This window comes from Chrysemys picta, chromosome 5, assembly GCF_011386835.1.
Source record: "Chrysemys picta bellii isolate R12L10 chromosome 5, ASM1138683v2, whole genome shotgun sequence".
Taxonomy (NCBI): domain Eukaryota; kingdom Metazoa; phylum Chordata; order Testudines; family Emydidae; genus Chrysemys; species Chrysemys picta.
The window spans coordinates 25,977,794-25,986,531 of record NC_088795.1 but is presented as its reverse complement, the minus strand read 5'-3'; the positions used below and the strand labels follow the sequence as shown (position 1 = coordinate 25,986,531).

The 8,738-nt window shown below is 47.1% G+C and overlaps 1 protein-coding gene across 15 annotated transcripts in view; it reads left to right on the top strand.

Moving 5' to 3' along the window:
* Positions 1-2,573: 2,573 nt before the first annotated feature.
* Positions 2,574-8,738, top strand: part of PTPN13 (protein tyrosine phosphatase non-receptor type 13) — a 188,498-nt gene continuing 182,333 nt past the window's right edge. For 10 of the 15 annotated variants that reach the window (XM_065596145.1, XM_065596143.1, XM_065596142.1 and 7 more), the window contains exon 1: positions 2,588-3,022. The gene's annotated coding sequence lies outside the window, so the exon portion shown is untranslated. Of the gene's footprint in view, positions 3,023-8,738 lie in introns of all 15 variants that reach the window. The other 5 variants (XM_065596146.1, XM_065596141.1, XM_065596140.1 and 2 more) reach the window with 1 other exon arrangement.

The following is an 8,738-nucleotide window of genomic DNA, read 5'->3' as shown; positions in this document are numbered from 1 at the left end:
TAGAAGGGTGGTGAAGCACTGGAATGGGTTACCTAGGGAGGTGGTGGAATCTCCTTCCTTAGAGGTTTTTAAGGCACGGCTTGACAAAGCCCTGGCTGGGATGATTTAATTGGGGATTGGTCCTGCTTTGAGCAGGGAGTTGGACTAGATGACCTCCTGAAGTCCCTTCCAACCCTGATATTCTATGATTCTAAGTTATTTACAACATTAAAGCAGGTAAACATACACATACACACACACGAGTTATAGACTTAGGTTTCAAAAGACAATAGACACTGCTGTAATATGCAAGCTCTCTATGTAAGTTAGGACCAAGCAACTCAGGGATCCCTTGCTTATGCTTAGAAATATTGCCTTCTCCAATTCCAAGCTGCATAGTGTTAACAATTCCTCCTTGACAGGGATTTTTATGCCCTTCCTGCAGCGTTCAAGCTGTGATGGGACAAGGACTTGTGCAACATACTCTCTTCATGGCTGGATGAAGCAATCTATACAGTCTTTTGTCCACTGATGTTCCACAATGGTTTGTCTGGTGTCTATAGGCCTTCTTTGGTTGGGGAAAAGATGACACCTCTTGTGGTAAACTTGTATTTCACACTCGGCAATGCTTCTCTCCTGACTGTGGGGTTTTACAGTTTTAGCAAATACTTTTATAGTTACAGAGCACACTTCAATACAACCTTGTAAGATGGGATACAGATATTATAAGTAAGATTAACCCATGCAGTATCCTACAGGCATTTCATGAAGTCTAAACACTAAATGCATTCTTGTAACTCTAATATCTGTTTTAACAATACTAATACACAGGTGAGCCAGAGTGGTTTCCAGCTATGCATTTGTCAGTGTTCAGTGAGGCCCAGGGGCTTTGGCATGAGCTGGTTGGCACCTGGTCTACAAGCGGCACACTCCCTGCTCTGGATCTCCACTCTGAAACCCCCATACCTCACCCCTCTGCATTCAGGTCAGGCTTCCGGTTACTTTCTTCTTTTCTTGCATGCTGTCATGGTGCCACAGTGGCCCCCAGCTGCTAAAATGAGCAAATGGATGGAAGTCCTGCCGCTGCACATGTGTAGCTGTGGCCTGGAGCATGCTCACTTGCTCTGTGCATGTGCATTCTGGTTGGCATGTAGGGTCTGAGAAAGAACGGAGCATGATCAATGCTGACAGAATTTTCAGATAGTTTTGCTGCCAAACTCTGACAAGTCAGTATGGAGCATGTTTGGCCTGAGATTGTTCCGAGGCTTTAACTTCAAGTTTGGGCAGATTTTCAAAGGAACAGCAAAAGGAATGTTCCTGTCATGAGGACAATGCCCTGCCAAATTTCAGCTTCCTGCTCCAAAGCTTGGAGATGCTAGAGCTTCTCAACGAATCCGTTTAAATGGTTACTTTAAAATGGGTGAAACAACATATTTTTCTCTAATCTTGTCCTCAGCATGGAAATTTCCAACCTGAACAGTTAAAATTTGGCAAACTTATAAGCAAATGAAAACCGGGGTCTTATAATGAAATGTATCATACACCCTTAACTACTTGTGCTGCCTATATGTTGCAGTAAAATAGACCCATATGGATTCTGGCTTCTGCTACTGTAGGAAAACACAGGGGGAGCTGGGGAGACCTTGCTGTCCTGCAACTCTGAAAACAATGTGGAGAAGATGGCCTGTTTCCTCAAGGGTGGCTGGCTGCTATCTCTCACAGAGGATGGGACAAGAGGAGGCATGAAAAATAAATAGCAGACTGCCCTATCCTATTAAAAAGCAGCAAATGGGACACTGGGTAACAGAGAGGTAGGGTAGCGTGATTTCTCCCATCTCACTAGTGGAATGTGGCCGCTTTGCTGGGGGCTTAGACTAGGGTGACCAGACAGCAAGTGTGAAAAATCAGGCCAGGGGGTGGCGGGTAATAGGAGCCTATATAAGAAAAAGACCCAAAAATCAGGACTGTCCCTATAAAATCAGGACATCTAGTCGCCCTACTTAGACCTCCATGGTAGGGGTTTGGTCCTTCTGCTCAGCTACACTCCTGTCCTCAAGTTACGGGCTCTCTCACCTGACTCTTGGGTCCTCTCCCTCCCTTCTGCCCCAATTTATGGGGTTCCAAGCTCAGGGGGTTTCTTTTCCTTCCACTTCTGCTAAAGGAACAGTATCCCTGGGCAGGGTTTACTCTGGGAGCATAGGTTGGGGGGGCATCTCTTTTGCTCCCCCAGGAGTAATGGAGCCCCCCAAGGATGGGGTTCGGTGGCAGGTCTTGGCTACTTCCCCGAGTCAGGGGGACGGGGTCCCTGGGAATCCTCCTCCTCTAAGGGCTGGGGCTCCAGGCAGGGATCCTCTCCCTGCCCTCCCTCAGCCGGGTGTCCGCTTCCCCTCTCCCCCCTCGCGGCAAGGAGGTGGGGGGGGGAGAAGGGAGCCCCCTCTTCCCTCCCTGCCTGTGGGGCAGGCAGTGCAGCTTCCTCAGCAGCGGCAGCCAGGCCTGGAGGTTGGCTTAGTAACCAGACAGCCGAGACCTGCCAGGGCCCCAGCACGGGGCGGGCTGGGAGAGGGAGGAGGGCGGGAGTCGATCCCAGCCCGCCTGTCTCAGCGGCGGCTCCGCAGCGAGCGGGGCGTGTGCGGAGGCAGGAGGGAGGGACCGAGAGGCCGGCTGGGGAGGCCGCCGCTCGTTACAATGGTTGCAGCGCCGGAGCCCCGCTAGGCTCGCCTCGCAGAAGCACCAGTCCGGGCGGTGCGCGGAGCGGGGTGTCCCGCCGCTGCGGGGCTTGGCCGCAGGGTCTCTGCTGCTGGCACAGGACAGAGCCGGGGGGCTGCAGGGAGGCGAGCGTGTGGCGTTCTCTGCCGTCTCCGTGCAGGGCAGGAGCGGCGGTGCCTGGGCTGGAGGAGATGCTGCTGCTCCCCTTTGCCTCCCTCCCCGGGCTCTTCTGCAGACTCCAGCCACAGCCAGCACCACTGCGCGGGGAGGGTGAAGGCTCAGATTCCTCATCTCCATCACCCCCCTGTGTGTTGGGATTGGGTCTCTAGACCGGCTGGTAAGTCTGCGTGGGCTTGGGGTGTGTTTGGGGTTTGTGTCCCCCCCCCCCCCGTACCCAGTCGTTGTTATTAGAGAGGAACCCCAGCTGCGAAGTTTCATCTGGATCTTGAACTTTCCCGGACTTTGGGAGGGTGTTTGCTCATGGGGTTTTCCTTTGGGCTCCCTCTCCAATTATTATAATGACTCTTAATTATTGATGCATGGTGCCTTGAAGATGTGTAGACCAGTGCTATGTAGCAGGACTTCACTTTGTCTCCAGTTCTGGTTTTAGGGGGAAGTGAGGGGCTAGATGGATAGGCTTGCTGCTCTTGGGTTGGGGGGAAACAGACTAATTGGCAGTCAGCCCCCTGGAGAAACCTAGCAAACTGGCGGGGTGCAAGTGGGTGGTTTGTGGAGTTGTGAGACTTCCAAGGTTGCCTTCTGAGGAAGATCCAGGGTTTGGCTATATGGGAGGGCGATAGAGAATATTTATAGGCTATTCTGCTGTAATGAACTTTATACATTTTTCTTGAGTTTCACCAGGATTTTCAGGGTGTGTGAGTCTGTTTGTTTTGCATGAGGCTCCTTTTTGGTGTTAGTCAATCTGGCTGCACATTCTTAAGTTTGTGAGTGAAAACTCCAGCAAAGAAAGAACTTATTGTGGAGAGGAAAACGGAGTGAATATTAGTCACTCCAGTTGTCTGTGTGCAAGACTACATAGCAGGCTCCTGTCTGTTTCTAATTTCTTAAATGATTGTGGAAATTCTATGTCGCATGAGAAGAATGCTGGGAGCCTAACACCACATGAGGCAAGTGGTTTTCTTATTATTGCTGTTTTTCCATTACTTCCTGTCCAAAGACCTCTGGGTTAAACTAGACTTCAGGGTTCTCAAAACAGTAAATGTACATAGCTGGAGAAGAGGAATTGCTGTGTATTTGCAATAAGGGCTAAACAACCGAAGAGTTTATTTTAAGGCACCAAACGTCAAAAACATCTTATTTAAGAGAAGATTCTTGCTTAAACTCTATCCACATTTTTGAGGGGTGAGGGATAGAAATCAAGAGTAAATCTAATGCCTGTGATGAGAAATACTGTACGTTTCATTGGCTTTTTATCTCTGTATGATCAACACCTCAGCAAACCACAGGATAATCTCTCTCATATTGTAGACTGTGTCATTCTCAAACAACAAAGGCAATGACTTCATAGGGAGCCGTCAGGCGCTTCTCTGTACCCCTCCTGTGTATTGGGGAACCGGTTTTTGGTAGGCAGGCTCTAAATTAAATGTAGAGCACAAAGACTGGGGATATAAAGCTGACTGCAGATTATCTATGTCTAGGCACCTTCTTAGGGTGTACATTCTGAAAAGTAAATATAAAAGCCCTTCATTATAGAACTAGCCAGGATGGTAACAGTGAGATCCCTGAAATGGCATGTATTGTGATTGTACAGTATAACTGGGTCAGTGCCATATAATTATGCCAAACTTTCTGCTGGTGTTGGAACGTTATGAGGAAAAGCTGTCATTGAATATGAGTACTTGAAATTTAAAGATTTCAGTTAATATCATAAGATCTGATCCTACAAGGTAGGGCTAAGTGCCCCCAATTTCTTGCTCAGCACCACATCAGGATCGGGCCTGTCATTTTATTCCCTTTCTGTACAAACCTTTGGGTTGGAAAATAATGGATATGTGTAAAGAAGCTTCTGTAAGAAGCTGGAACTGGAATTGAGAAATAAGCAGGCTAGAAATAAACACCAAATCTTAGATAGGAGAGCAGTTTAAACAGTAATATTCTTATATAACAGTGGTTTGACCTTTTTTCATTTGCAGACCCCTAAAAAATTTGAAATGGAGGTGTGGACCCCTTTGGAAATCTTAGACATAGTCAGCAGACCCCAGATTGAAAACCACTGTTATGTAAGAACAACTGATGGGAGACAAACTAGTGCTGCTTTTGCAGTGATTTGTTTGGTAGTTCAGTTGCAACACAGTGTGTTGTCACTTCGTGGCTAGCAAGTCTATCCATCTGTTTATCTTTCATGTAAGGCTTTTGTATTTTATCCTGCCTGCTTCTTTTCTCTGCCACATGTGCAGTTTTTCTGAAAATGCTGTTTACAAATAAGAGTGTCTTAAAATAAGACAAGAGTGACAGTAAGAGAGAAATGATCTTAAAAGTAGGGTTTGGGGTTTTGGTTTTGCTGTTTTGAAGATGCACAATTCTGTTTACACTGGTGAAAAAAGTATAATAAACATTTTTCAAACAGTGCTGTCTCATGTTTTTGGTTATGTGATAAACAAGCATTCCTGGTACAAATGAGTGTATTCATGTTTGGTTTTTGTAATAATGCCCAAATGGATGCTAAATACATTGTAAACATAAACAAGACTGGTACCTTCCCCAGCTAGTTTGCAGTCTAAGGCCCAGATGCTGCAAAGGTTTAAGCATGTGCTTACCTTTACATACTTGAAAGTACTCCATTGACTTCAGCAAGATTATTCTCAATGTATAAACTGAAGCATGTGTACATGCCTAAGTCTCTGATCCTACAAGCAGCTCCATTGACTTTAGAGGGGCTCTATGTGATTGGACAACTCAGCTTGCAGGATTGAGGCCTAAAAAGACCAGAATACAGAAAAATGAATGGGAGAAAACTTTGTGTGACACATCCTCATAGGGAAATAGGGTGATGTTATTTAAAGAGTTACAGAAAAATTCGAAGTTTTGAGGAGACATGTAAAGGGTGCAGGAGATTGTGAGGAATACAGGATCAAGAAAGACATTCCAGGTGTCTGGAACAGCATGGAAGAAGAACAGTGGTACTTGTGGAAGAAGGGAGCAGTGTGTATTAAGTAGGTGAAAGTGGTGCAGAGCACAGATTTTAAACAGGGGAGACCACTAATATCGGGGCGGAAGGGAGGAGAAAACTGAGGGGAGCCTTGAAAGTGAGACAAAGACTTAAACAGTGAAGTGGAACCAGCCAAGTGGGCTTATAAAAAGAGAGTGTGGAATGGTCAGAATTTGAGGGCAGCATTCATTTAGCATTGTTGAATTTCCATGCTCTGGAAGAGATAGTGAGGTAGGTGACAGGAAAGCCAGGGAAAGGAGAAGGGTCACACAGACAAGGTGAGGGGTTATGAAGACATGATTTTGGCAGTCCTGATGGAAAGGAAGAGAGAGATTTTGAAGATGTTGCTTTTTTCCTTCACAAAGGACTTAGCAGCCACCTGAAGTTGGGGTAAAGATAACCAGTGAATGGTTCCAAGTGCCTTGCTGATAAGAGTCTATTTTAAAGAGCACTACAAAGCAGATCTGAAACTGGTTGCAGTTCTGAGGTAACAAATCAGCACAGGTTTTTTTTCCTCCACAACTGAGTACATGGATGAGTAATAATAATTAGGACTTATACAGTACTATATATCTTTAAAGTGCCTTTCAAATCTTGGCTAGCAAGCCCTAACCTCACACCACTCCTGTGAGGGAGGTAAGTAATTAGTCCCATTTGTATCTATCTGTGCAGGATCTTATATGGAACCCATTTTCATAGCATAAGTAACTTGGGCGAAGAGACATTTAAGGCTTTTTTTAATTGCTGGGGCTTCTGGGCAACACAGTAAGTTAAAGAGTTTTGAGATATGTTTATTATAGTAGTGCCCCGAGGCTCTAGTCAGGATTGGAGTCCTCTTTTGCTAGGAACTCTACAATCTTAAAGGCCCTGTGCTGAAGAGTTTACAATATGGCTGTCTCTTTTCCATTCTTGTGAGCATGCATAATAGCTAAGTATGCAACTATCTCCTTTCCAACTTCATTTGGGCTCCATAATTGTGCAGGGCTCTGACCTCAGAGGTTCCAACTGCAGGAACAGACCTTTGAGCTTGATCAAAAGTAGGGTTACCATACGTCCGGTTTTTCCCAGACATGTCCAGCTTTTCGGCAATCAAACCCCCGTCCGGGGGGAATTGCCAAAAAGCCGAACATGTCCGGGAAAATGCCGGCCAGGCACTTCCCCTCCCGCGGCGGCTCTGCTCCTCCCCTGACTCTTTGGCTCTGTTTAAGAGCCGATCTGCCCGAGCGCTATGGGCTTTAGGCAGCCCCCTTGCCTCCGGACCCCAGCCGCCGGGCGGGCACTGCCCCTCCCGGGCTCCGGCGGCGCAGGGTCCGGAGGCAAGGGGGCTGTCCGAAGCCAGTAGCGCTCGGGCAGCTCGGCTCTGTTTAAGAGCCGAAGAGTCAGGGGAGGAGCAGAGCCGCCGCGGGCCTCTGGCCGTGGCGGCTCTGCTCCTCCCCTGACTCTTCGGCTCTGTTTAAGAGCCGAGCGCTACGGGCTTTGGGCAGCCCCCATGCCTCCGGACCCTGCGCCGCCGGAGCCCGGGAGGGGAAGTGCCCGGCCGCGGGCGCAGGATCCGGAGGCATAGGGGCTGCCCGAAGCCCAAGCGCTACCGGCTTCATGGTTTGCCGGGCAGCCTCCAGACCCTGCATCCCTGGCTGGGCGCTTCCCCTCCCGGACTGCGCTGGGGAAGCGCCGGCCGGGGGCGCAGGGTCTGGAGGCTGCCAGGCAAACCGTGAAGCCGGTAGCGCTCGGGCAGCCCTTTTTGCGTGGCTGGGAGTGGGAGGGAGGGGGGCGGAGTTGGGGCGGGGCTGGGGGTGGGAAATGGGCGGGGCCAGGGCCCCGTGGAGAGTCCTCTTTTTTAATTTGTTAAATATGGTAACCCTATCAAAAGCCTTCTGAAGTTAATCAGAAGACCTTCATTGACTTAAATGAAATTCAGATCAGGCCCTTAGAAAACAAGATTTGCTTTTGAGTAGATTTTAACATATCCATCTCACAAGATCCAATCCTGATACCAGTGGCACATCTCCCATTGATTTCACTGTGAACTGGATCAAACTGAAGAAAAGCTAAGTTTTGGCCTGACTGCCAGGTCTTAGATATTCTGCTTGGAACTGAAGGGAAAGTGCTATTTCAGGTGTGGATCTGACAGAAGGGTTTTGTCAGTATATTCCATAGGTCATTTTGAATGCACAACTCTCTCTCTTCTATACACAGCTCTCCCTATCTTTTAGTTTATTGAAAATTGGCTATTTGAATTTTACTATCTCAAAAGGAGAGGTGACAATCAGTCAATGAAACAAGGAAAGTCTCATTGTATTGTACAACAATGGAGAAAGTATCAGTAAACAATTACTCTAGGTTGTCACTTTCCATGGGACAAGTGAAGTTGGAAAACTAACTATGTATGTCATAATAAGTTAATGTGTTAACCACTGATAGCCAGTAATTAACATTGCACATTTGTAAGGAAGAGTGGAATTTCTTACAGAAGAGTGTCTCACCTTCACTTCCTCCTAAAGTAAATAGAGAGAAGCTAGCACTTACAGATGGGGAGGCAGAAAAAGAATCAGTATGGCTGTATTTATGTTGTCTAATCTTCTGCCTAACCTGCCCCAGTTATATAGATGGTGAGGATGCAGGCATAGTCTTGGTGCATCAGTGTCTCTTAAAATGCTTTCAGATTTGGCAAATGAGTGGGTTTCTGCTCAAGGGCAGTGATATGTTTTGTAAATTTGTAAGGCACTTTCATGATAGAGCTCGGTCCTTGTTAGCCTAAAAAACTGCACACCTAATATCTCGGAGGTGAGAAGGTTTTGGTTCTCAAACTTTTGTTTGCTTCTCCATATGTGTATTTCAGTAAAAGTAATGTATCAGTCCAACATGACATAGAAATGTGTGTTTT